Genomic DNA, 27,977 nt, shown 5'->3' on the forward strand with positions numbered 1-27,977 from the left:
AGTCCTGACACTGCTCATGGAGCTCCTTCCCTTGACTGTGGTGGGAAGGGCTGTGAACCCCTAATGCTGTGATCTTGGCCTGAGTGATGTGTGGGTTGACCTTGGGTGGGGTTTGGTGTTGACCCTGCCCTGACTTCATGAAAGCACCCCTGTTTCTGCCCCTGTGCTCAGGGTGTGCCATGGTAGCCCCAGACTCCAAGCCCTTCCCCAAAATGGGCTCCTCAGGACTTGGCTGAGTCCAGGACAGCTGCCCTTTTTTCACACCCCAAGCTTCCCCAGGAGACGCTATGAGAGCTCACGGGAGTCCACTTCGTGTTCTTTGAGAGTCATGGATGTACAAAGGCCTTCAACCTCTTCTTGAGGCACATTCATTAGAAACCGTCCACACCCTAATGGCGTAGAAGTTTTTCATTTTCAGGAATCTTCAAACGAGAGGCTGGCTTCGTTGTCTATATTGATGCAGGTCATCAGACTTTGGGATCAAATGTCCAGACCTCTCTGCCCTCATCAAAGCTCCTCTCTGGTGGCTCTGAGGTGGTTTGGTGAGCAAATGGCCAGGAGAAAGACTCCTGTCTCCCCACCTCAGGTACCACACAGAGTTGACACAGAATTCTCCTGCCCTTCACTGAGGAGCTAGAGAGATGGTGATGGCTATGGATTCGTGAAGCCTTCCCTCCTTGAAAGGCCTCCTTGCTCTCCATCTCTACTCTTTTTTGAACAGAAATAGGAGATGGGTGGGAGGTGGTGGGTAGGAGGGAACGGGGAACTGCAGCACTGGTTCTGATGAAATGGCAGCAGCTTGGTAATGGCGGCCGCCATAGCATTTATTCTTGGGGATGGAAGGCAAGGTCACCCTGGGGAACAGGAAAAGCTTCTCTTGGCCCTTAGACCTCCAAGGCATGTAAGCAAATGTTGGCTTTGTCTCTTGAACTGTCCAGAAGAGGAGTTCCCTGACCCACAGACGTGACCTGCAGATATCTGTGGCAGAAGAATCCCTGTAGGAGAGAAAATTGTATCAACTGTCATAGTTCAACAACATTAAGCTCCTAGTCCAGAGACTGGCAAACTACAACTCATGGGTTAAATTCCATTTGCTGCTTATTTTTGTAAATAAAGTTTTACTGAAACACAGCCCTGTCATTCATTTATGTGGTGTAGAATGCTACTTATATGCTACAATGTCTTAGTTAAATAGTTGCAACAGAGATTGTATGGCCTACAAAGCCTAAAATATTTACTGTCTGGCTCTTTACAGGGAAAGCTTACTGTCCTCTGCTCTAGATCATCCAATCTCAGAGTCTTTGTTAAGAGTCAAGGAAGTTTATTTGGGGAATTATTCCAGGAAGCAAAGGTGAGGAAGTGGAAATATGAAACAGGAAAGGAAGGAAAACCAGTAGAGAGTGGATGACTGTGTGGGCAGCTGGGAGTCAGTCCTTCTGGGGAGCTTTTAAGAGATCATATGGAAGTTGGGGCATAATGGCCCTACCATATGGAGAGGCTGGGGCATTTATCCCCCAACCTCTTCCCCACTGGTTGAGCCTACCTCTTCCCCTCGCCAACACTACACTCCTGGGTTGTGCCTGTGAGGAGGGGCTCAAACTCCACAGGCAGAGACGGGGGCGAGGGGCAGTCCCTCACTGCACAAATCATCCAGGTCAGAAGGTTGGCCTTCTCCTGGTAACTCTGGTGCCCCCACATGTGTGTCTCAAGTTCCACATGGTCCAATGTCTCCATGCTTTGCATGTCAAAGACCATAGATACACAAGTGTTATGTGCACTCCTTTCCAGGGCCCCTCTGAACTTGCTGTCTTACTCCTGGCCCCACCCAGGTTCTCACATAAGCTGAGCCCCTTCTCAGGCAGGGACATTTGTGCATGCAGTTCCTCCTTACTCATAGTTTCCTTTTCTTTTTTCCCAGTCCTTCAATGGCCAAATTCTTCTTGCCAGTCTTTCTTTCTTCCAGGAGCATCCCCTCTGAGTATCTTATCTGAGGCAGCATCACCTTCCTGCTTCAGGGTCTCTGTCCCACCCCCAGGCAATTTCCTTTGTAGAGCTCATTAGGAATAATCTCTTGCTCATTTGTTGAATAGATTGTAACCTGCCTTCTCTGGCTACAGTGGAAGCTCCACAAAGCAGGGACCTAAAGATTCACATTCATTAAAACATTGCCTTGCATTTGGTAGCTGCCTGGAGAGTATTTGCTAAGTAAAGAAACGATTACGAGCTCTTAGAGGAGGGCTCAAAAACAGACAAGACCATGGTTTTCCGGCAGGGAGGTATGGATAAGAAGAGGATCTTTGTGAGGGGTGTGCATGTGTGTGAGCGGTTAGGAGGGGAGAAGGCTCTTCCCAGCCATCTGCCTTGAGCCACTCTGTCTTTGCCAGGAGTCTGGGCTCACAGCTGCTGTGCTTAGGCATTGGTAGAGAATGAACGTATGTACCCTGCTCCACGCTCAAGTCTGTTGGACACATTTTTATGAAAAGGCATGATTGGCAATGGTAGAGTGATGCTGTTACTGATTTGGAAATATTTGCAATCTACTTTTAGGATAAAGAGGAATTACAACGGAATATATTGATATAAGGGATTTTGTTTTAAATCCGTGGTGTATTCTGGGATTAGTATATCTTTAACTTTCCTTCATTCTCATGGACCAAGATGTATGATGAAAAATGTATATTTAGCATGTCAACCACAACCTCAAATCCACAAATCACTGTAAGAACCTTTCAACAACTAACAAAAGGTTGGTGATGAGCTATGCTGAGAAAAAAGGCAGGAAAAATATTTTTAAATCAACATGAACCAAAACAAAACGTCTTTCCACTAACTCTCAGTTGATCAGAAATATATTTTAGTCTCATAAATTTAATTTCCAAGTTTTCCCACTAACCCAAATTTTAGTATATGAGAGATAGGTCTTCAAATTTTAAAAATTCCAAATTTAAATTCAGTAATACAGGACATTTTTACAAATAGCATTTTTCTAAGGACAAGAGGTTGCTATTTTTCATCAGAGCTAGGATTTGGCATCACAGCTCAAAGTTTAAGACTGCTCAGCGATTGTAAATACCTTGGAACCAGTTTTTGCCATTTAATTAACACCACTTGACTCCCAAGTGAAAGCTACACCGGACTCAATTGCCCAAGCCACTGGCCAGCCAATCTCCTTCCCACATCTTCCTTTTGTTAGTGCTTCCTTTCAGAACCTTCCTTTTTTTTTTTTTTTTCCTTTGAGATGTAGTCACTCTGTTGCCCAGGCTGGAGTGCAGTGGCACAATTTCTGCTTACTGCAACCTCTGCCTCCCGGATTCCAGCGATTTTTCTGCCTCAGCCTCTCATGTAGCTGGGATTACAGGCATGGACCACCACGCCTGGCTAATTTTTGTATTTTTAGTAAAGATGGGATTTCACCATGTTGATCAGGCTGGTCTAGAACTCCTGACCTCAAGTGATCTGCCTGCCTCAGCCTCCTAAAATGCTGGGATTACAGGCGTGAGCCACCACACCCAGCCTTTTGATCTTCCTTTTGTTAGTGCTTAAACAGTTTTTGAAAGTCAAATATGTACAAATTGACCCATTTCTGTGCCTCAAATGTTCACTCTGTGATTTGGCTTCAGTGGCCAGGGTATCCAAATACTTCCCAAAATCCTGCCCTTGGGGCCCTTGGTCTTAAATTGACAGGGAAGTGCGGGATGGAGACTTAGTTTTGAAGACAATATTCTGAGATTTCTGTGGCAGTGAGCACCCTCTGAGAGGCCATCTGTTCAGGCTGAGCTCTTGTATGTTTTTTCTTCCAGACAAGGTGAACTTGCAAATGCAAATAATAGCTCTTGAGATATCTTTGAGTGGACATCTGACCTTCTGGGCTTCTGTTTCCGTAGCTATTCTGGGCCATCTCTATGTTCTATCATTGAAAGGGGTGGGTAAACAAAATGGGGAAATGATGAAGTTTGCTTTTGTTTTTGTTTTTGTTTTTTCTGCTGGTGAATATCTGAAAAATAAAATAACTCATGATCATGTCAACCAGAGATAGTTCTCACATATTCTGATGTTCCGTTATTAGATGCATATATTTTTAGGCCCATGTCTTCTTGGAGAACTTGCACCTTTTCATTATGTAATGCCCTTCTCTGATAATTTATCTAGTTCTGAAGCTTTATCTAAAATTAACATGGCAACTCCAACTTTCTTTTGATTAGTGTTAACATAGTATATCTTTCTCTATCCCTTTACTTTTAACCTGAGTTTTTATATTTAAAGTGGGTTTCTTGTAGACAACATATAGTTGGATCCTGCTTTTATGATCCATTCTGACCATCTGTCTTTTAATTGGTAAGTTTAGGGCATACACATTTAAAGTGATTATTGATTGAGTTGGATTAATATCTACCCTGTTTGTAATTGTTTTCCATTGATTGAACATATAAACCAGCACTGCTCCAAGTGCTTTATATATACAATCTATTTGACTTTTCTCCACAATCTCATGATGCTCCCATTTGACAAATGAGAAAGCACACTTCTTAGCATGTATGACTTACCCAGTCATGAGGTTAGTAAGGGACTGACATGGTTTGGCTCTGTGTCCCTACCCAAATTTCATGTCAAATTGTGATCCCCACTTGTTGAAGGAGGAGCCTGGTGGGAGGTGATTGAATCATGGAAGTGGACTTCCCCCTTGCTGTTCTTGTGACAGAGTTCTCATGAAATCTGGTTGTTTAAAGGTGTGAGCACTTCCCTCTTCTCTCTCTCTTTCTCCTGTGCCAGCCCTGTGAAGACTATGCTTGCTTCCACTTCATTTTCCACCATGATTATGTTTCCTGAGGCCTCCATAGCCATGTGGAGTAATTAAACCTCTTTTCTTTATAAATTACCCAGTCTCAGATAGTTCTTTATAGCAGTGTGAAAATGGACTTATACAGGGACAGAACTTAGAAAGAGTTATAAAGCATTCTTTAATGCTTCTTTAGTAGATAATATGAATGGGCAGATGGATAAATAATTGGATATATAGAGGTATAAGCATGCCTCAACAGAAGAGAGACCATATTCAGTTCTATGAATAGGTTTACAAATTAATACAGTATTTTAACAAATACTTAAAATATGATATTATTACACTTATATAATTGTAATAATAATAATAATAATAATTATTTTTTTTTTTTTTGAGAAGGAATCTCACTTTGTTGCCCAGGCTGGAGTGCGGTGGCGCGATCTCAGCTCACTGCAAGCTCCACCTCCCGGGTTCACACCATTCTCCTGCCTCAGCCTCCCAGTAGCTGGGACTATGGGTGCCTGCTACCATGCCCGGCTAATTTTTTGTGTTTCTAGTAGAGACGGGGTTTCACTGTGTTAGCCAGGATGGTCTTGATCTCCTGACCTCATGATCCGCCCGCCTCGGCCTTCCAAAGTGCTGGGATTACAGGCGTGAGCCACCGCGCCAGGCCAATTGTAATAATTATTACAATAAATTGTTACAAATCTTTGGTTAGAGATATTTCTGAAGTCATTAAAATCATAATTGCAGGCACATGGGAGAGCCGTTTTTAACTCATGGATAAGAAAACAGTGGAAAAACAGAGATGATTCAAAGAGAATATGAGACATAGTGAGGAAAAAATGCTGAAAAATGCTTGATTTAGATACAAAACTGATTAATATTTCCTGGTGCATTTCCATAGTGTAATTAAACTATAGCCCTCAGGGTAATCTTGTCTAATGGATCAGTCACTGTACCTCATTGGTTTTCTTCAGGTTAACACAGCCCTAATCAATTATTAATCAAGCCAGTATATTCTCTGAGAGTGAGAGGGCCTTCAAACAGGCTCATTAGAAAATCATTTAGCTTAATACTAAAAGGTAATGAGATTTTTTTTTTTGCCTTATTTCTGAGTTTTGAAAACTTTTCCTAAGTACTTGTGAATATGACTTTGATGGCTTTTCTAAGGGTGCATGATAGGAAAGTTGCCACAGCAGAACCTTCTGGAAAACTGCCTGCACAGTGAGTGGTCTCAGGGTCGATCTCAGGGCCCCGGGAACCCAGCTTACTTCCTCTTCCTGCTGTACCGAGGTCAGGGACCCCTCTGTTCAGATTCTAAGAGGCTCTGGTTAGGGGACTGTGTGGGGCAGACTCTGCTTTCTGTTGGAACCCCATGGAGAAAGCCTGCCTTATTCACATGGGCTGCAGATTCCCCAGGCCTCGCCTCCCGACCTGCAGCCAGGAGCTCCTGAGTGTCAGGGGCACAGGAAAGCCTGGGTTCACCATTTCAAGCTGTTGTTGATTCCTGTAGGGCAGGGGCGTCCAATGTTTCGGCTTCCCTGGGCCACACTGGCAGAAGAATCATCTTGGGCCACACATAAAATATGCTAACAACTAACGATAGCTGATGAGCTGAAAAATAGATATGTATCACAAAAACAATCTCATAGTGTTTTAAGAAAGTTTACGAATTTGTGTTGGGCTACATTCAAAGCCTTCCTGGGCCGCCTGTGGCCTGTGAGCTGCGGGTTGGACAAGCCTGATGTCGTTTTCTCTCTCGTGTTCTTTCTTCTGCTCATAAATAAGAACCTCCCCCAGAATCCCTGGCTCTAAGAAGATCTAGAGTGGAATCTTTAGTCTTCCCTCATCCCTCAGAGGTAGGTGTGCAAATCTGGTTGGTCCCTTTTACACTGGGTTTGCCTCTAAAAGGAACACCAGCTCCTGTTCTCCAGCTTCCCATTCTTAAAGGTCTGGTTGGGACCAGACCTGGGGGAGCCAGTATTGCATTTCCCCCCATCATGCCGTGAACAGACAGCAGAGGCCTGCCTCAGGCCGATCCCTGCTCTGTTCCTGTGGTCAAGGTTCTTCATCTGCAACCTGGGCAGGTCAGGAGGACCAGGCTCAGGAGGTCCTGCTTCCTTCAGTTCAAGGACAAAGAGGTAGGCTGCTCCATCTTGGACTTGAGCTGTAACCCTGAGGGGTTCTTCCTGCCTACTACATAAAGAAAGACCATGGCATTGTAGTAGAGAAAGAGTTTAGTAGACACAAGGCCGGCCGTGCCACATGGGAGACGGAGTTTATACTCAAGTCATCTTGTCCAAAGCTACTAGGTTAGAAGTTTTTCACAGGCAGTTTGTGGGAAGGGATGGGGGTGGCCAGGTAGCAGGTGCTTGCTGTTGATTGGTTGGGGCGGAGATGGAAATCATAGGGGGTCAAAGCTGTCCTCCTGTGGGCTAAACCAATTCTGGGTGGGGCCACAGAATCAGGGTTGGTGGGTCCAGGTGGAGCCATGGGTGTCAGACATGCAAAAAACCTGAAAAGATATTTCAAAAGGCCAATCTTAGGTTCTACCATAGTGATGTTATTTGCAGGAGTAGTTGGGAAAGCTGCATATCTTATGACCTCAGGAATAATGGCTGACAATCATTCATGTCTGTGACTTAGCAATAGTGATGTTATTTGCAGCAGTAAATGGGGAAGCTAAAAATCTCATGACCTCTGGAATAATGGCTGACAATTGTTCATGTCTCCACCTTAGCAATAGTGATGTTATTTGCAGGAGTAATTGAGGAAGCTGCATATCTCATGACCTCCAGAACAATGGTTGACAATCATTCATTCTGCACCTTAAAAGGACTCAGGCCCCTCTCTCCCCGTAGCCTGATGGTCTCCCTATAGCTTTACAAAAATGGCTGAGTTTTAGGAGAGGCCTATTATCATTTATAGCCTAAATGTCTTTCAAAGTTAGCTTGGCCCAATAGTCCAGGAATAATTAAGGGAAAGGCAAGATGGGATCCCTTTTGCTGTCATCATTTTCTCACTAACATAACTTTTGCAAAGGCAGTTTCACGGCCAAAGGAAGTTTCCAACATAGTGTACAAGAGGGATTGCGTGTGGCTGTGACTGGGCTCTGATCAGTAGATTTAGGGCTATGCCTGGATCCCAGCTGGTTCCTGGTGTCCATTCTCCTACCTGGAGTAGGAGGGTGGTAAAGAAATACTACCTAGAAACCTCCTGATGGTTTCTATTATTTCTCTAGAGTCAAGACCCCAAAGAGCAAGCCTTCCTAAAGTGAAGTGAAATGGTGATTCTCGAGTCACTTGCACAGCAAATCATCAATCACGTTATGCTCTGGCTCCAATCATGACAGATTGGCAAGGATATTCTGTGTCTGCCTGTTTATGAAACTGGTGATGTTTTATGCTTGGCGGGAGCATGGGACTTTTGCCTCACAAACATCTGGATTCACATGAAATGAACCCAAACATTTCTATTTCTGGAGTCTGATAGAATCAGAAAAGTCAACTGGGGCTTGAGGAGACATTTAAGGTACCATAGCACCTGGTGCATCTCTGCACCGCTGCTGCAAACCTCCACAGCAGACACTGCCCCATCAAGACCCTCTCCTACAAGACACAGACCTGGCTGTGTCTTATTCATAAGATCATCCCTGATGGCTAAACAATCTGCTAATTTAACAGGAGATTATGAACAATACACAGCCAGGCTCTCTCTCTCCCAGTGCAGGGATTCATTACACTGACACTTTTGCTTATACTTCTGGTATGACCAGAGAATTAACAAGACTGAACAGTCTGTCTCCAGGACAGGAAATGGTGTTATCTTTCTCTCTCTTATGAAAATTTTTCTGTATAAAATTTCTTTGGTCTCAGCTTTCTTAAAAGATTTTGCTTTGTAAAATAGGCAGAGCTTTGTAGCTCTTGGGAGTGAGAAATTCAAAGGGTTAGTCTGGCTAGAATTTGGATGTGACTGTAGATGGATTTCCCTCCAACGTACAGGCAGATTCAGTGAGCTCATTCTGCCTTAAAAAGCCGAGTTGGTGCTCCCTGGAAGGTTCAGTCCTGTAGCAAGCTGTTTAGAAACAACCACAGGTTCTATCTGGTCTTTCAGAAACAGAAGACAAATGGCTTCCAGAGAATCAATGCTTTGGTTCCTCTCTAAGCTTTTCCCTCAAAGGACAGGTCTATTCTGAACCATTGTATAGAGCAATTTGAAGTGGACTGTACACACTTGGGAAGAGCTGGAAGATAAGAAAATACCTGTCTGTTAGTTCAAGCAAACTCATCATTATAAAACCACGTTCCCTGTAAACAATAAATCTCACCATTAGAAGGAATTTGAGGAGGCTTTTCTCTAGAAAACTCACCCAAATAGTATCCAAAGGACACCATCAGTCCCTCTCTCAACCTTTTTTTTTTTTTTTTTTTTTTTTTTTTTTGAGACTAGGTCTCACTTTGTCACCCAGTCTGGAATGCAGTGGTGCAATCTCTGCTCACTGCAGCCTCAACCTCCCAGATTCCAGTGATCCTCCTGCCTCAGCCCCCAACTAGCTGAGACTACAGGCATCTACCACCACCCCTGGCTAATTTTTGTATTTTTTGTAGAGATGGGGTTTCACCATGTTGCCCAGGCTTGTCTGGAACTCCTGAGCTCAAATGACCCGCCTGCCTTGGCCTCCCAAACTGCTGGGATTACAGGTGTGCCCCACCACACCTGGCCCTCCCTCAGCCTTCTTCTCCTCTGTGCTGGCCTTCCCTCAGTGAGCTCTCCTTGCATGGGGGGTGGGGCATGGCAGCTCTGGTCTCTCAATCTCTCTTAGGTTCACACATCACACCTAAGAGAAGGCTTTCATTGGCCCAGCTGGGCTCACATGCCCTTTCTTGGCCAGTCATGATGGTCAGGAAATGGGGTGCTCTGATTGCTCAGGCCTGGGCTTTGTCACATCCATGACGGAGAAGAATGGGAGCCGCGTCGGATCCGTAAGGTGTGGGCTCCCACAAGAGGGCTTTTTTAAATCAGGAGAATGGGGGAGGAGTGCTGACCACCATGTCCAGAAAGAGGCCTCTCCAAATGTGAAGGCTAGTAACTACACAGAGATATGGCTTATAGGGTTCTCGTGAGCACAGGTTTTGCATAATCCCTTGCTCCCAACCCACTGACCCCGTTGGAAATTGACTACATAGCAACTGGTACATAAGTGCAACCCAGCTCAGGTCAACTTCAGACCCTCTGACATTTTTACGGTTGTTATATCACATTGGGTGTTCTTTATCCTACACTATAGAATCCAAGGTCTGGAGGGGGATGTAGGGGTATATGAGGAATTGGCTGGGCATAGTGGCTCACGCCTGTAATCTCTGCACTTTGGGAGGCCAAGGCAGGTAGATAACCCAAAGTCAGGAGTTCCAGAACAGCCTGGCCAGCACGGTGAAACCCCGTCTCTACTAAAAATACAAAAATTAGCCAGGCATGATGGCGGGTGCCTGTAATCCCAGCTACTCAGGAGGTTAAGGTGGGAGAATCACTTGTACCCAGGAGGCAGAGTTTGCAGTAAGCTGAGATTGCGCCACTGCACTCCAGAGTGCAGACTGAGAGTGACAGAGTGAGACTCCATCTCAAACAAACAAACAAACTTGAGGGAATCGGGGCCCAGGCCACATGGCTACTTGGTGGCTGTGTGGACCTTGATTGGAGGGTTGCTGATGTTCATTCTAGCACCATGTCCTTTTCCTTTTTAAGGACAAGGGTATCACTGCTAGTTTCCCTGGCTTGACAGACATTGCAGTGACAAATTGTGGTTAAATCTGCCGTAAAGACAGCTTAAAATTCATTAAGAGACTCTGAGGTTGGATTAGAAATGCTAATTTCAAGACATCCAAGTAATTCATTCTCACTGGCATTTTTCACGTTGTTTTAGAGGCTGCTGAGAAATAAAGGAACTGAACACTGAATAGTAAAGGACAAGAATCTTGAGAAGGACAACCTAAGCCTGTCCTTCCCAGCATCTCCTTTACACCAGGAAGAAACTCTCCCATGAAACTGGAGGCCCCATGGGTGCTTTTAGGGTTAAACTGAAAATTTTAAACTCCATTCTTGGCTGGATGCGGTGGCTCATGCCTGTCATCCCAGCACTTTGGGAGGGTGAGACGGGTAGATCACAACATCCATCCTGGCCAACATGGTGAAACCCCATCTCTACTAAAAATACAAAAATTAGCCTAGCGTGGTAGCGCATGCCTATAGTCCCAGCTACCTGGGAGGCTGAGGCAGGAGAATTGCTTGAACATGGGAGGCGGAGGTTGCAGTGAGCCGAGATCACACCATTGCACTCCAGGTAAGGCTCCGTCTCAAAAACAAAACAAAAAGCAAAACTCCATTCTTGGCAAATGTCCCCTCCCAGGAGGATGGAACGGCTACACTTTTTCTTATTCCCCCTGCTGAGTATGACTCAAAGCCTGGACATTGCCTATAAAACAAACATAAGGAGACTCTGAAAGGTAGAGAGAAGGACACAGATCGGGCGGGGACCCAGGAATGACAGGGTGGTCAGCTTTCTAGGTTCTGTTTTGTCCTCGTATGTATCAGATTGGGAGCTGAAGAAGCCTGTAACAAAGAAAGGTACAGACAAAAAAAAAAAAGGGTCTCAACAAAAGCCTGGTCTCTCTGCCAAAAGGCCAGGAAAGGGCAGCCTATGAAGACAGCAAACTTAGACAATAACTGACCACCCCTGCCAAATACTGCAGAAGAAAACTGAAACCCCACCACCTACCCTACCAGTGAAGGCTGCATGGGGAGCCTAGACTTCTGCTGCCTGTAACTGGGTGCTCCAACACCTGCCAGAGTGGTCCTGGACAAAGTCGAGTCAAAAGCCTGGACTTTCTCCCCCATCCAACAGTAATGAGGCACCCCCATCCCCCACTGCCCACTGAGCTGGGTAGGGTAGCTATGTCAGGGTGGGTCTATTGGAAAGTGAAGATTTTCAACACCAGCCGTAATGAGGCCATGCTCCCCTTGGTGTCAGTGAAGACTACATGAAGGGCAATAACGAGGTGTTACTATCTGTCTCAGTCCGGGGGGGTGGGTCAGGGGAGGTCTGTGGGATGCTGGAACTCCCACCCCTGCCCAGCAGTAACAAGGACGCCTCCCTACTAAGGCATCAATGGCAGAGCGGCATCACTGCTTCCCTGACTAGTGCAATGTCAGAGGAAGTCAGCTAAACAGAAGGCTTAAAAAGTTCCAGTGTCTCAAAATATACTTCCCCAAATTCCAGATTTCAATAAAAAAGTCACTCATCCTATCAAGAACCAGGAAGATATAAAACGGAATACAAATTAGACAATCACTGGGTGCGGTGCTTCATGCCTGTAATCCCAGCACTTTGGGAGGCCAAGGCAGGTGGATCACCTGAGGTCAGGAGTTCAAGACCAGCCTGGTCAACATGGTGAAACCCCATCTCTACTAAAAATACAAAAATTAGCCAGGCATAGTGGCAGGCACCTGTAATCCCGGCTACTCGGGAGGCTGAGGCAGGAGAATCGCTTGAACCTGGGAGGCAGAGGTTGCAATGAGCCGAGATCGCACCACTGTGCTCCACCCTGGGTGACAGAGCGAGACTCCATCTCAAAAAAAAAAATAATAATAATAATCAATAGATGCCAAAATCAAGATGGCAAACATATTAGAATTATCTGTCAAAAGAATAGTGGCAGCATCAAATGCTAGTGGGGATGTAGAGAAACTGCATCATTCATACATTGCTGGTGGGAATGTAAAGCGATACAGCCACTCGAGGAAACAGTTTGGCAGTTTCTTAATAAAGCTGAACATGCAATTACCATGCAACCCAGTGATTGCACACGTGGGCATTTATCCAAGAGAAATGAAATCTATGTTCACACAAGAAACTGTACACAAATGCTCACGGCAACTTGACTCGGAATAGTCACAAACTGAAAACCACTCAGTTGTCCTTTAAGAGACAAATGATTTGACAAACTGTGGTCTGTCCATGCCATGAAAGACACCACTCAGCAATAATGATTTTAAAAAACACAAAGAAAAAACGATTTATACCCACAACAACCGGGATGAATTATGCTAAATGAAAAAGCCAGTCCCAAAAAGTTACATACTTAAGATTTCATTCATATAACATTTTTTTCTCTTTTTTATTTTTTTAATTTTAATTTTTTTTTTTTTTTGAGACAGGGTCTTGCTTTGTTGCCCAGGCTGGAGTGCAGTGGCATGATCTCGGCTCAATGCAACCTCTGCCTTCCAGGCTCAAGTGATTCTCCTGCCTTAGCCTTCCGAGTAGCTGGGATTAAAGGTGCACACCACCCCCAGCTAATTTTTGTATTTTTGTAGAGACAGGGTTTCATTATGTTACCCAGGCTGGTCTTGAACTGCTGGTCTTGAACTCCTGGGCTCAAGCAATCCTCCTGCCTCAGCCTCCCAAAATGCTGGGATTACAGGCGTGAGCCACCATGCCCAGGCTGATTTAATATCCTTAAAATAAGAAAATAATTGTGAGGACTAAGCTCTGACCTTTTTTCTTCTCTTGCCCAAATTCCTGTCTAAGGGGCCTGGGGAGTCACACCCTGCAAACCATAAAGCCTCATCAGAGAGGCTTTATCTAACCCTGTATAATGTGGCCTGCTTCCCAACCTGACTCTGCCATACATCACATGATAGATAAGGAAGGAAATGAAAATATTTTAACCCCAAATATGTTTCCTTGCCATATCTTGGAATTGCCCTGCAAAGTCATCTCTTGCAGGGAAAAATCTGCATTCCGTAGAGAATCCCCTTTCCCTTTCCCAGGCCTCCCTCCTGATCCAAGACAGAATCAACAAAAAGTCTGGCACCTTTTTAAGTATGAAAAGAAACATTTACCATCTATTCCCTCTGAAACCTGCTACCTGGAGGCTTCGTATAATAAGAACCTTGGTCTCCACAATCCCTTATCTTAACCCAGACATTCATTTCCTGGGTTAATGACAGGAAATTAACCCTGTTAAGATAGAAACAGGGTGGTCACACTAACAGACCACATTCTTTTAAATATTAAAATGTACTAAGTTATCCATTATGTACACATTTGGTTTTAATTTTTAAACATTTTACATTTAATTCTAACACTTTCTGGAGTTAAAATATTTTTATTCACTAAAAAAGACAGTTAAAATCTTATTTTACTGAGGTTCCATAATTCTAAAATATTTGGGAGTTGATAATATATAAGATTAAGGAAACTCAATACATTAAAACATTAAAGTTAACCGAGATATCTTAGGGCCAAATATTTTAATTGTGTAAGAGACCTTCTTATATACTAATTGAGCCAAAAGAGCTCCTTTTTAGAGTTACTGGATCATGAGCCTCAAACTTGTAACAAAGTTGGTCTCAAAGCTTATGTAGCCCTTTATACCAGGAGTCAAGATATTTTCATTATTTTTTTAAATTCAAATGTCAGATGTCAACAACTCCTACCCAGGATGATTACTTGTTTGAATTTTCTATTTCCTTTGTATTTTAAAGATATTTAAATACATTTTTAGTCACGCTATATGGACTTTGTACTTTATAAGATTTTTAAACATTTTTTTAGAATTATGCAATTCTTAGGAAATTTTAATATTTTTATATTTGTTTATTTATTTATTATTTTTTGAGCTGGAGTCTCCCTCTGTTGCCCAGGCTGGAGTGCAGTGGTGCGATCTTGACTCACTGCAACCTCCACCTCCCAGGTTCAAGCGATTCTCCTGCCTCAGCCTCCCCCAGTAGCTGGGACTACAGGCACATGCCACCGCACCCAGTTAATTTTTTTTTGTATTTTTTGTATTTTTAGTAGAGATGAGGCTTCAGCATGTTGGCCAGGCTGGTCTCCAACTCTTAACCTCAGGTGATCTGCCCTCCTCAGCCTCCCAAAGTGCTGAGATTACAGGCGTGAGTCACTGCACCTGGCCAATTCTTAGGAATTTTTTAAAAGCTATCTGGCTAATTTCAGACATCCCACGTGGCTTTGCTGGAGTTGTGGGTCATAGCATTTTAGGTTATTATGACATTCTATTCTCCACATCCTCCTCCTCCCTCCCTTGGACCTTGGGTGGCTTCTGCTTATAAACCTCCTGTGACAATGGAAGTGTAGAGAAGAGGAAAGTGATCAGGAGCAGGACCTGAAAATTGCTTCCAACCTCCAGGTAAGGAGCAATTGGACATCGGGACATTGAGATTTTTTCTTGTTTTTTTTTTTTGTTTGTTTGTTTGTTTGTTTTTTAAGACCGATTCTCACTCTGTCACCCAGGCTGGAGTGCAGTAGCATAATCTCGGCTCACTGCAACCTCTACTTCCTAGGTTCAAGTGACCCTCATGCCTCAGCCTCCCAAGTAGCTGGGATTACTGGCATGTGCCACCACACCCAGCTAATTTTTGTATTTTAGTAGAGATGGGGTTTCACCATGTTGGCCAGGCTGGTCTTGAACAGACCTCAGGTGATCCACGTGCCTCAGCCTCCCAAAGTGCTGGAATTACAGGCGTGAGTCACTACGCCTGGCCAACACTGGGATTTCTTATAGGTTGCTCCACAAAGTTCTCTAGTTGTAAAAAAAAAAAAAGGAGGCAGGATTCAGGCAAGAACCCTGTCTCCAGGAACAAAGGCAGTGAACTTGGGGTGAATCACTCAAAGTTGGGAACAGAGTGCAAAAGGGTGAGGAACACCTTCAGTTATGCCATTTTAATGTTCTGCTCTGTTGATGATCTTGTTCCATCCCCTTCATGTGACTTGGCTGTTGAAGAGATGAGTGTTTAAAAGGAGAGTGTCATGTCATGGAAAGAACATTGAATTCAGAGCTGAAAGATCTGGGCTGGATCGAGCATTGCTTCCATCACCTAACAACTCTGTTTCCTTGGGCAGATCACCTAACTTCTGAGCCTACTCTTTAAAAGTTAGTTAAGTTATAAATCTCATAGGGTGGTTACAAAACACAGTTGGAATAGAAACATGAAGAATATCACCCCCCAAATGCTGAGTTCATCCTTAGACTCTTATAGTCCATATTCATTGAATTAATGGTTTTAAATAGGCAGCCATTGACTTGCAGATGACCCTCATTCCCTGCTGTGCTGATAATTGACTTTCCCTGAGATTGCTCTGGCAGCCCCTGCTATGAGCCCTTGACATCAGCAGGGAAAGCTTAATGGAGTCTGGCCTATTATGTATTCCATGTGTAATGCTTACCCTCAAGTTAGGAATGAGTGGGGATTGTCGTTCGTTCTTCAGAGGCATCCCAAAGCTATTAATATTTCTCTTTGGAGTCTATGCTCTACCAAAGATATCTTCTCTGTTTGGTCTTATCATTCTTGTTTTGCTATATTTGTACACATATCTTGGTCTTTTCCATGTCCCAGTACCTGTTGTCCTTGATGTTGTAAGCCTTTTTCTCTCTTCTCATTCTCTGTTCAATGTCTTGCAAGAATGGTCTACTTTATGTACAATAACTTTTCCAGTGCTCACCTACGTTGGCCTTTGCCTCTACCACTTAGCTAAAATGACTCATTCAGGCTCTCTAGTGATGTCTTGCTTGCCAAACAGTTAATATCTTACTTGGGCTCCCTGAAGCCATGGAGACAGCTAACCAGACTTTCTCAAAACCCTCTCTTCTCGTTGTATGCCTGGTTTCGTGTGATCATGGCTCTCCATACACTACTGGTATAGTTCCATTCCTGTCTAACGTACACATTCCCCAAGGATTGGCCAATGTCTTCTGTTTTTTAATTCGTTTGTGCTTTCTCAGAAAATCAAATCTGTGCTGGGCTCAGAGGCTCACACCTGTAATCCCAGCACTTTGGGAGGCCAAGGTGGATGGATAGCTTCAGCTCAGGAGTTTGAGACCAGCCTGGGCAACATAGTGAGACCCCATCTCTACCAAAAATACAAAAAATAAGCTGGGTGTGGTGGCATGCACCTGTGGTCCCAGCTACTTGGGAGGCTGAGGTGGGAGAATTGCTTGAGCTCAGGAGGTCAAGACTGCAGTGACCCGAAATCACACCACTGCACTCCAGCCTGGGTGACAGAGCCAGAGCCTGTCTAAAAAAAAAAAAAATCAAATATTCCATAACTTCAACCATTACCTCTGTTCTGATGACTTAAAGGCTACATCCCCACTATCTTATTTGCTAGATTCATTTAACACATCCTGTATAGGGCTGCAGAAGATAAAAGAATTGAGACTTAGGTCACGTGAGAAAGGCAGGACACAAGGGAGTGGTGAGGAGAGTTTTAAAAGGAACATCATGCCAGAACATCTGGGCATGGTGGTTTACACCTATAATCCCAGCACTTTGGGTGGCCACAGCGGGTGGATCACTTGAGGTCAGGAGTTTGAGACCAGCCAGGCCAACATGGTGAAATCCCGTCTCTACTAAAACTACAAAAATTAGCCAGGTGCGATGGCGGGCACCTGTAATCCCAGCTACTCAGGAGGCTGAGGCACAAGAATTGCTTGAATTCGGGAGGCAGAGGCTGTAGTGAGCCAAGGTCGTACTACTGTACTCCAGCCTAGGCAATAGAACAAGACTCAGTCTCAAAAAAGAAACAAAAAGTACATAATGCCAACATAAATTGAACTTAAATATGTTCAACACCTATTTAAAAAATTCTTAAATTGATTGAAAAACAAAATCCATTTATATATGTTTATCAGAGGCCCATGGAAAACAAAAGTGGCATATCTGAAATGCCTAGCATAAAATTAAATAACTAAAACTAACTCAAAAAATAAAAAGAACAAACAGATGTATAAAAATTGAATACAAAGAAAGCAGGAATAAAGTACATGTAAGTAAAATTCAAGAAAAAATTAATGGGACCAAAGGACCATTTTCAATTGCTACAGGATATAATTCATGGTGATATACAATTGCTATGAATCTTTCTCTGAATAATATCACATCAAACTTAAAGGTCAAATCATTAGAAAATCAAGAAGCAGCAGCGAGAAGTTAAGCAGCAGTGGTAGACTTTCACATAGCCATGAGGTAGAATTTCAGCCATGTGGTAGAATGTTCTATGCCCATATGTTGAAATTAATGTGCACAAAAAAACTTACATTATTAGCTTTTCATTTATAGGAGGAATAGATCAAGATATATCAGGTATTAAGAAGGCTTTTCTTTCCCCAGTGCAACCTTGGATAAGTCGCTCAGATTCTGCTCGGATTTTTCAACCTATGCTACACATAGGAAATATATGGACTGGAACACTAATGGAGGAATGACATGGAAGGCTGTTTTGCAGTTGAAAAACAACCTAATTCAATGGCCATGGAGGTTCTGCAATATTGAGCTATTAGCTGTTAGAGTATGTTTAGAAATTTTAAATCTAGGTGCTTGTGAAATGGAATATCACATTTACCTGGGCAATAACATTGATATGGAATGTCACGAGACAATTTGAGAAATCTCCAAGAAAACCCTAATTTGACAATAATAGTCTGCACTTTTCTTACATTGAGTCCATGGCTTTCATAATGCCAAACTATAATCATGCCCTTGGGAAGACTAATGGGAATTAGGAGAGTTAATTATTAGTGGAGGCAAGAATAAGATTCAGAATGTTCTGTAAAATCGTGGACTCTCAAGGTTAGCCATGACCTTCAGTTTCATCCAGTCCAACTCCTTGCTTAACTCTTGAATACCTCTAGAGGATTCCTGCTGGGGGGTTGTGCCATTGGCAGCAAAGTCATTACAATTTGATGCAGTCTATTCTAACCTTTGTAGTGCTGACCTTTCAAAAGCCTTTATTTTGATTCTGTACTTTCTACTTATAGGTTCCAGCTGTATAGTAAATAATCAATTAGAAAAAGTCTAACCTCTTTTCCACATGTATATTAGTTAGAGACAGAAACCACACCATTCATTGGAACAGGGAAAATGTAATTTAATGTATTGCTAATTAAAGAAAGTGGTTAATTACCTAAAAAATAAAAAAGGACTGTAAGAGGTCAAAGAGCAGGTACAAACGAGCAGCTACTTATTGCAGGACAAAGAAAGAGGATAATAAAGGAACAAAAGAGCAGGAGAGCCCCACCCAACACCAAGGCTGAGATTCAGACCTCACTGAAGAGAGTATGGCTGCAGCAGGAACATACAGCCTGACATACACAAGAAACTTGGCAGAGGACACAGGCTGGTGCTGGTCTTTAGAAGCAGCTGCCATTGACAGAGGTTGTGGGCAGGTGGGAGTGGCTCAAAAGTGGCCACTGGTGGAGAGCATGGCCGTATAGAGTTCCTCTGCAAAGGTGCTGGGCTCCTGTATTAGTCTGTTTTCATGCTGCTAATAAAGGCATACTCAAGACTGGGTAATTTATAAAGAGATTTAATTGACTCACAGTTCCACATGGCTGGAGAGGCCTCATAATCACTGTGGAAGGTGAAGAGGAGCAAAGTCACATCTTACATGGTGGTAGGCAAGAGAGCTTGTGCAGGGGATCACCTATTTCTAAAACCATCAGATCTTGTGAGACTTGAATTATTCACTACCACAAGAACAATACAGGGGAAACTGCCCCCATGATTCAATTATCTCCACTTGGCCCTGCCCTTGGCATGTGGGGATTATTAAATTCAAGGTGAGATTTGGGTAGGGATACAGCAAACCATATCATTCTGCCCCTGGCCCCTCCCAAATCTCATGCTCTCACATTTCAAAACCAACCATGCCTTCCCAACAGGCCCTCAATTTCCCATTAGCTCAAAAGTCCACAGTCCAAAGCCTCACCTGAGACAAGGCAAGTACCTTCTGCCTATGAGCCTGTAAAATCAAAAGTAAGTTAGTTACTTCCTAGATACAATGGGGTTATAGGCATTGGGTAAATACACCCATTCCAAATGGGAGAAATTGGCCAAAACAAAGGGGCTACAGGCCCCATGTAAGTCGGAAATCTGTGGGGCAGTCATTAAACCTTAAAGTTCCAAAATGATCTCCTTTGACTCTATGTCTTACATTCAGGTCATGCTGATGAAAGAGGTGGGTTCCTGTGGCCTTGGGAAGCTCTGCCTCTGTGGCTTTGCAGGGTAGAGCACCCTTCCTGGCTGTTTTCATGGGCTGGTGTTGAGTGTCTGTGGCTTTTCGAGGCACATGGTGCAAGCTATCAGTGGATCTACCATTCTGGGGTCTGGAGGATGGTGACCCTCTTCTCATAGATCCATTAGGAAGTGCCCCAGTAGGGACTCTGTGTGAGGGCTCTTACCCCATGTTTCCCTTCCACACTGCCCTAGCAGAGGTTCTCCATGAGGGCCCCACCCCTGTAGCAAATGTCTGCAAGGACGTCCAGGTATTTCCATACAGCCTCTGAAATCTAGGCAGAGGTTCCCAAACCTCAATTATTAACTTCTGTGCACCCACAAGCCCAACACCATGTGTAAGCCACCAAGGCTGGGGGCTTGCACCCTCAGAAGCAACGGCCTGAGCTGTAGGTTGGCCACTTTTAGCCACAGCTGGAACTAAAACAGCTGGAATGCAGGGCACCAGGTTCAGAGGCCGCATAGAAAAGGGGGTCCCTGGGCCTGGCCCAGGCAACCATTTTTCCTTCCTAGGGCTCCAGGCCTGTGATGGGAGGGACTGCTGCAAAGGTGTCTGGCATGCCCTGAAGAAGTTTTCCCCATTGTCTTGGTGATTAGCATTTGGTTCCTCGTTACTTATGCAAATTTCTGCTGCCACCTTCAATTTCTCCCCAGAAAATGGGTTTTTCTTTTCTACTGCATTGTGAGGCTGCACATTTTCTAAACTTTTATGATCTGTCACCTCTTGAATGCTTTGCCATTTAGAAATTTCTTTCACCAGATACCCTAAATCATCTCTCTTAAGTTCAAAGTTCCATAAATCTCCAGGGCAGGGGCAAAGTGCCGCCAGTCTCCTTGCGTAGCAAGAGTGACCTTTACTCCAGTTCCCAAAAAGTTCCTCATCTTCATCTGAGACCACTTCAGCCTGGATTTTATTGTCCACATCACTATCAGCATTTTGGTCAAAGCCATTCGTCAAGTCTCCAGGAAGTTCTAAACTTTCCCACATTTTTCTCTCTTCTTCTGAGTCCTCAAAACTGTTCCATTGGCTGGGCATGGTGGCTCACGCCTGTAATCCCAGCACTTTGGGAAGCCGAGGCGGGCGGATCACAAGGTCAGGAGATCGAGACCACGGTGAAACCCCGTCTCTACTAAAAATACAAAAAATTAGCCAGGCACAGTGGTGGGCGCCTGTAGTCCCAGCTACTCAGGAGGCTGAGGCAGGAGAATGGTGGGAACCCGGGAGGCGGAGCTTGCAGTGAGCCGAGATCGCGCCACTGCACTCCAGCCAGGGGGACAGAGCGAGACTCCGTCTCAAAAAAAACAAAAAAACAACAACAAAAACAAAACAAAACAAAACAAAACTGTTCCATCTTCTGCCTGTTACCCAGTTCCAAAATCACTTCCACATTTTTGGGTATCTTTACAGCAGCACCCCACTCTACCGGTACCAATTTACTGTATTAGTTTGTTCTCACTCTGCTAATAAAGACATACCCGAGACTGAGTAATTTATAAAGAAGTTTCAGTAACTCACAGTTCCACATGGCTGGGGAGGCCCACTGTCATGGTGGAAGGTGAATGAGGGGGAAAGTCACATCTTAACATGGCAGCAGGTAAGAGAGGTTGTGCAAGGGATCACCTATTTATAAAACCATCAGATCTTGTGAGACTTATTCGCTACCACAAGAACAGTATGGGAGAAACTGCTCCTGTGATTCAATAATCTCCACCTGGCCCTGCCCCAACACATGGAGATTATTACAATTTAAGGTGATATTTGGGTGGGGACACAGCCAAACCATGTCAGGCCCCACGTTGAACAGACTGCAAAGTGGAAGAGTCTTTCTGCTGCTGTGGCCTGATAGGGTCACTCCAGCGCCCTCTGTTGGTGAAGCCTAACATTCCAGCAGCTGGAGAAGGAGAAATGTTTACAGGGTCCAGCTCTAGTCCCACAAAACAGGGCAAAGAAGGGTGGTGGATTTGGACGTGGGAGATGCTATGGCATCCAATACAACAGCATTCCTTTTATAATATAAAGAGAATCAATATGTTTGTCTAAGTTCTCCATTTGTTCTTTCTCTCCACACCCTCTTCAAAAATCACCTCTAAATACATGATCTCAAATCCAAACCTAGTATTTTCCCAACCTCTAACTCTGTATTTCCAGTAATTTGCTGGTTATCTACACTGGGGTCTCTCATAAACACTTAAATGAATTACATGTGGAGTTACTTTAGTTTTCACCAAACTCTTTCCAGTAAAAATACTTTTCCTGTCTTCATCTTATCCCAACATGGCAGATAATCTCCCTCATAGACTATCAATATGTTGTTCATCTCACTTTGTCTTGTAAAGAATTTTTTCTCCTTTCTGACTCAAACAACCTTAATTCTGATTTCTTCCTATTTCTAAATTTCCCCTCAGAATCACGATACACATCACTATCCCTATTACTTGGATCATGAATTTTTTCTGCTCCAAAACCTTCAATGACTTTCCATTGCCTACAGTTAGCATTTCCAAGATGTATTTCACCTGTTCCAGTATTGCTTTATGTTAAAAGATCTTTTAACTTTAATTTTCAGTATCCACTGTACATCATGAATTTCCAAGAGCAACCATTAGAATGTAGTAGCAATCAGCTGGGCATGGTGGCTCACACCTGTAATCCCAGCTCTTTGGGAGGCTGTTTCGGGCAGATCACCTGAGGTCAGGAGTTCAAGACTAGCCAGGCCAACATGGCGAAACCCCATCTCTACTAAAAATACAAAAATTGGCCAGGTGCAGTGGCTCACGCCTGTAATCCCAGCACTTTGGGAGGCCAAGACGGGCGGATCATGAGGTCAGGAGATCAAGACCATCCTGGCTAACAAGGTGAAACCCCGTCTCTACTAAAAATACCAAAAAAATTAGCTGGGCACGGTGGCAGGTGCCTGTAGTCTCAGCTACACGGGAGGCTGAGGCAGGGGAATGGCGTGAACCCGGGAGGCAGAGCTTGCAGTGAGTGGAGATTGCACCACTGCACTCCAGCCTAGGCGACAGAGTGAGACTCCATCTCAGAAAAAAAAAAAAATACAAAAATTAGCCGAGTGTGGTGGTGGGCGCTTATAATCCCAGTTATTTGGGAGGCTGAGGCTGAAGAATCACTTGAACCCAGGAGGTGGAGGTTGCAGTGAGCTGAGATTGCACCACTGCACCCCAGCCTGGGCAACAGAGTGAGACTCCCTCTAAAAAATAAAAATAAAAAAAAATGTAGTAGCAATTGAGGAGAAATGAGGGCAGAATCCTTGCTCCTGGATTTACCTGTTGGGGACAGGTATGCCTCATAGGCATCAGTCTCTCCATCAGGAGTCAGAATGGTGATATCAAAAAAGAAGGCAACGTCTCGTCTCCTTTAATGGAAAAATATTTGTGAGTCCCCAGAAGCTGCCTCCTGGGGAAATATTTATAAAGAGATTTTATTAATAACGAGAGAGGTAAATAGTTCTGGATGTTTAAGACAAGGCAAACAGGTTTTCTTTGTTTTGATTCACTTTGTTTGCATGTTTCTATCCTCAGGGTAAAATGTTTTTATTGGTTCAGATTCTGTTTAACTTGGAGTTGGATGTGTTTGTCTGCACGAGGACCTGGGGTTTAAGGGTTCAATTTCTAATACTCCCCTATATACCTTGAGTCCCACCTCAGGACCTTGTATCCATGAGGGACACTAGCCAACTGGACATAAAAGTCCATTCTGTGGCTGGGCCAGTACTTGGTTCAGTGGCCTAATTCAGACCTTTTTGATTAGACTGGAATGGAGAACTCAGCTTGGGACTGTAAGCCCAATTGGAGTTTTCCACTCCCCCGAGAGTCTGAATTTGGCAAGTACTCTATGCTATAAGAAGAGAAAGAAACAAAGAGGGCTTTCCTCTACAAAGAAGCCCTGAATCCAGTTACCCTAGAAAGGAGGCTTTTTATGTAAAGTGAGTAGATAGGGTAAAAGAACACATACTATGCTAACTCACAAGAGACAGATGTATAACACCAGAGTGCTTCTTTCTGAATTTATTATGGGAAAGGTGGATGGAACACGACTGATGGTACTCAACCCCCTGCCTGTTCTCTCCTCTCCCAATCCTATTCTTTGTCCTGTTGAGAGCTGGCACAAGCAGCAGTGTCAGTGGGACAGAGCACAGGAATTTAGGAAGACTGACTTGGCTGGTGGGAGAGAAGATCTGGCCACAGAGACAGTGACACGTTCAGGAAGAGGCTGGATCAGAGTTTCAAGCAGCTGCAGGGCATAAACAGCTCACACAGACACACAGGCAGACTTGCTGCAAGAAGCCTCGGAGACGCAAAGAAAATAAACACATCTGCAAAATGTTCAACTGTGGTCAGGTCTATATACTGGAAAGCTTTAGAACTGGCAGAAAAAATACAAGCCATGAACTACATGCATATGGGTGATTGGGAAGACAGTGTAAACTATGACTCTTCTTACAGCTCTAACGGTACAGGATGAGAAACTATTACAACATTGGGGGGAAAAACCATGAAATCCACAAATTCACCAAGTGAATGACTTTTATGATGACTGGCAAAAGTATGGAGACACCAGTGTTTGAAAGTATTCCACACATGTATGTAGTTATCCCCCCTATACAGACGGATTTGGGGTTAACGTCTCTTCATCTGTAGATCTGCTGATCCTGGATCATTTCCCAGAAACCCGAAGACAAAGCTTATTTGTGATCTTACTGATCTTTCTGGAATGATTAGCAAGGCTGGGATTTTTCTCCCAGGTGTCGGCTACACACTTAAACAAGACATTTTAAGATTCAGCCTTCCCTTTGGTCTCTCCTGGTTTCTTATGATCATTCACTCACTTGCAACAGAGGATGCCTTCCGCAGCACCTCTTCCTGCCATCAGCGTGGGGACCAGGCGGCTTTCCAGGGCCTAGAAGTCATTAATCAAAACCCTTCTTTCTTTCAAAACAGATCCTCATTGTGGAGAACCTTTGCTTCTCAGGTGAAACTGGTGCCTCTGTAAATAGCTGCTGGGGAAAACTGCTTTTGTGGGTGGAAGCGAGGCTGGTGTGTGAGTTTTAGCATCAACAACCATCTGCTTTTGGCTGTGGCAGAGGTTTCCATGCCATAGACCCTGCAATGGAGGAATTCCCTTTTCAGTCCTGCTGTGAGCAAGAAGAGAGATCTGAGCAGGTGGGCTCCGAACCCTGCCCCCCCACTTTCTCATGGAGCACCTCCATTTCCATTTGCAACTCTGCAAACACCTCTTTTCTTTAAAAACATTTTGCCAACCTGGGCTTCGAATGACCCGTGGTGAAAAAGGAGACTGCTCTGTTGCTAAGGCACTGATCATTCAGTTGGTTCAGATTCTTGCCCCTTCTGACTGTTAGCCTTTGACTCCAAAAGGTGAAGAAATGGGACTCAAAGTCGTCCATTTTCATGCTCATCTATTAGAAACTACTAGAAACTGAGCATCCTACCCAGAAACGGGTGCACGCAGAAGTTCAGTGTGCAGGGGTGAAGACCTGCTCTCAGACCATGGATTTATCTCTAACATTGTAACCCTTGTGCTGGAAGTGTCTGGAAGCATAAGAATGGAGACCAGTGGTGTACTAGCATATGTTTAACATCTGGATTTGGGGGAGGAAGCCTTGGTTTGTAGCATTTGCTGATTGCTGTAGTGTAAATACTTCCATGCAGGGTGTGGGTGGCGTACATCTGTAGTCCCAGCTACTTGGGAGACTGAGGTGGGAGGATTGCTTGAGCCTGGGAGGTGGAGGCTGCAGTGAGCAGTGATTGCAGTGCTGCACTCCAGCCTGGGTGACAGAGTGAGACCCTGTGTCAAAAACAAAAATAAACAACAGCAACAAAAAACATATGAGGCCTTCAGGTAACCAGCAAATACATTTTAGTATGAGGGTGAATTTAAGTCAACCTATTATCGTTATCACTTCTTAAGGAAGTTGTAACCAAAACTATCTCAAATTGTGAAATAATTTTCATTCTAGGTACAAAAATTATAAATAATAAATAAATTATAAAAACTCTACCAGGCATTACTAGCTCTAAATTTAGAAGGTAGGGCAGGTGCTTGGGAGACTCGTGGTTTTCGCTGAGGGGGCACTAGGGAAACAACTGCCCACAGATGAAACTGACGCCGCGTGGGGCTCCAGGCCCCGCCCCTCATCGATTCCTCACCCATGACTCAGACAGGCGGTCAGTACAGAGGTTCTCCACAGTTAAGGAATGAGAAGGAGTCTGGGAACATTTCATAAAAGTCCCAGAGCTAGAAGTGACTTTGGCTTCCTAGCACGGGGACTTTTCCTGCCCCTGAACCGTGGAGCCGGCCGGCTGGTTCCTAGAATTTAAAACCAACAGGGGGAACGAAAGCGGAGCCTGGAAATGTCATAGTTATTATGATTTGGTCTCGCTTATTACTTCACCTCCAACTAATTGTTTTCCTCCTCTTTGTGGGATGTGTTAGTAAACTTTGCTGCAGAGACTGAGGAAGAACAGCGTTTCGAGCTGCCGGGAGAGGCAGGCTGGATGCCGAGCCAGATTTGCTATTGCTTTTTCTTAATGTGCTGAGAAGTCAGGGGAATGGCCGGCTCAGAATTAGATCTCTAGCCTTAGGTGTTTCACATTCCATTGTTTATTCATAAGCTGTTTTTTCTTTTTTTAAAATTATTTTTTATTTATTTTTTATTTTAACTACAAAGTACATCTATCGCCTTAGGGAGGTTACATTATAGAAACTTACTAAGCAGAGCATGATGAGTCTCCTAAATTCTTAGACAATTGGAAAGCAACCATCCTAGATAAGACAGTACCGACTGTGGGGTAACCTTGACTTCAGGGTCCGTGTAAACAATCACAGGTGCGCTTGGTTTATTGTTATCCACACTCCTGCAAATGTCCTGTAAGTTTCTTCGAGTCTGCACTACAGCAGTCATGAAAAATGGTTTTGTTGAGCCTGCTTTTCCCACATCATGCAATTTCACTTTAAGATGTTTGGGTTGACTTTCAAATTCTACATCCTCATCTTATCCTCTGCAACTCTAGAAACCTGGCAGTTAGGCAGCTCTGAATTATACATGAATTCTACATTTGTATTATACATGGATACAAATAATAATTCAAAACCAAAAATACCTCCTTTAATAATGAAGGTTGAGCTGTGCTTTTGGACAGTAACAATCTGCTCCAGAGTGAAGACAAGCTGCATTGGTTTTTGTGTGCCTGTTTCTCAACTATTGAAACATGCACACCTAACAGAACTGAAGAATGTTTTGAAAAGGACATCATGAAAGAGGACTCCAGAGTTAACACAAACTAAGATAAGTCGTTCAAGGGAAGATTTATGGTGAATGCTTATAAATATAGGCATAGTTCAGATGACCATGATTTTAACTAACAAAGGGAATTTATATCTCTTTGGCCTGCCTTTGAAAATATTGTCCATCTTTAACAATATGCACCATAACTTCTTCCCTTAGAAGATAGCTTTAATAGAATTTATGTCATATAATTGAAATCCAGGCTCATTTTATGCAGAAACATTGTTTACAAGAGGCCTCGCGTGTTTAATTTTGTTTTGACATTGATCTATTGTGTGTGGGCTCCCAAGAGTAAGTCTGAAATTGTTAGCAGAGAGGGAATTGAGTCATAGAACCTTAGAACTGGAAAGCGTCTCAAGGCTTAATCATGACAGCCTCCTCTAGCAGCATCTACAGCAGGCCTCTGACTCAGTACTGCGACAAGACATTATTTTGTGAATCTCAGATGTCTTTAGGTGACAGAAAGCCTCCTTCGGAAAAAGCATTCTGCAAGAGCATAGGATGAGGATTTTTAGTGGCTGCTGTTTGATTCAGTGTCATGATTCTGAGCACTTTGAGCTAGCTATGTGTTCGGTTGCATTTGCTGTATATGTGTATTATTTCATTTACTCTTTATAGCATATTTTCTTTCTTTCATAATAATAAAAATGACAAAACAGAAGAGTTCCCTTCCCCCTTGCAGGATGTGTGAAAGGGGTGTGGTTCACCTGTTCAGTTGCTGCCGCTGCTCAAACCCCTGACAGGAGGGGTATCACACAGACAGGCAGGTGCAGGAGCTGGGGCAA

The sequence above is a fragment of the Macaca thibetana genome, chromosome 12 (assembly GCF_024542745.1).
Source record: "Macaca thibetana thibetana isolate TM-01 chromosome 12, ASM2454274v1, whole genome shotgun sequence".
Taxonomy (NCBI): Eukaryota; Metazoa; Chordata; class Mammalia; order Primates; family Cercopithecidae; genus Macaca; species Macaca thibetana.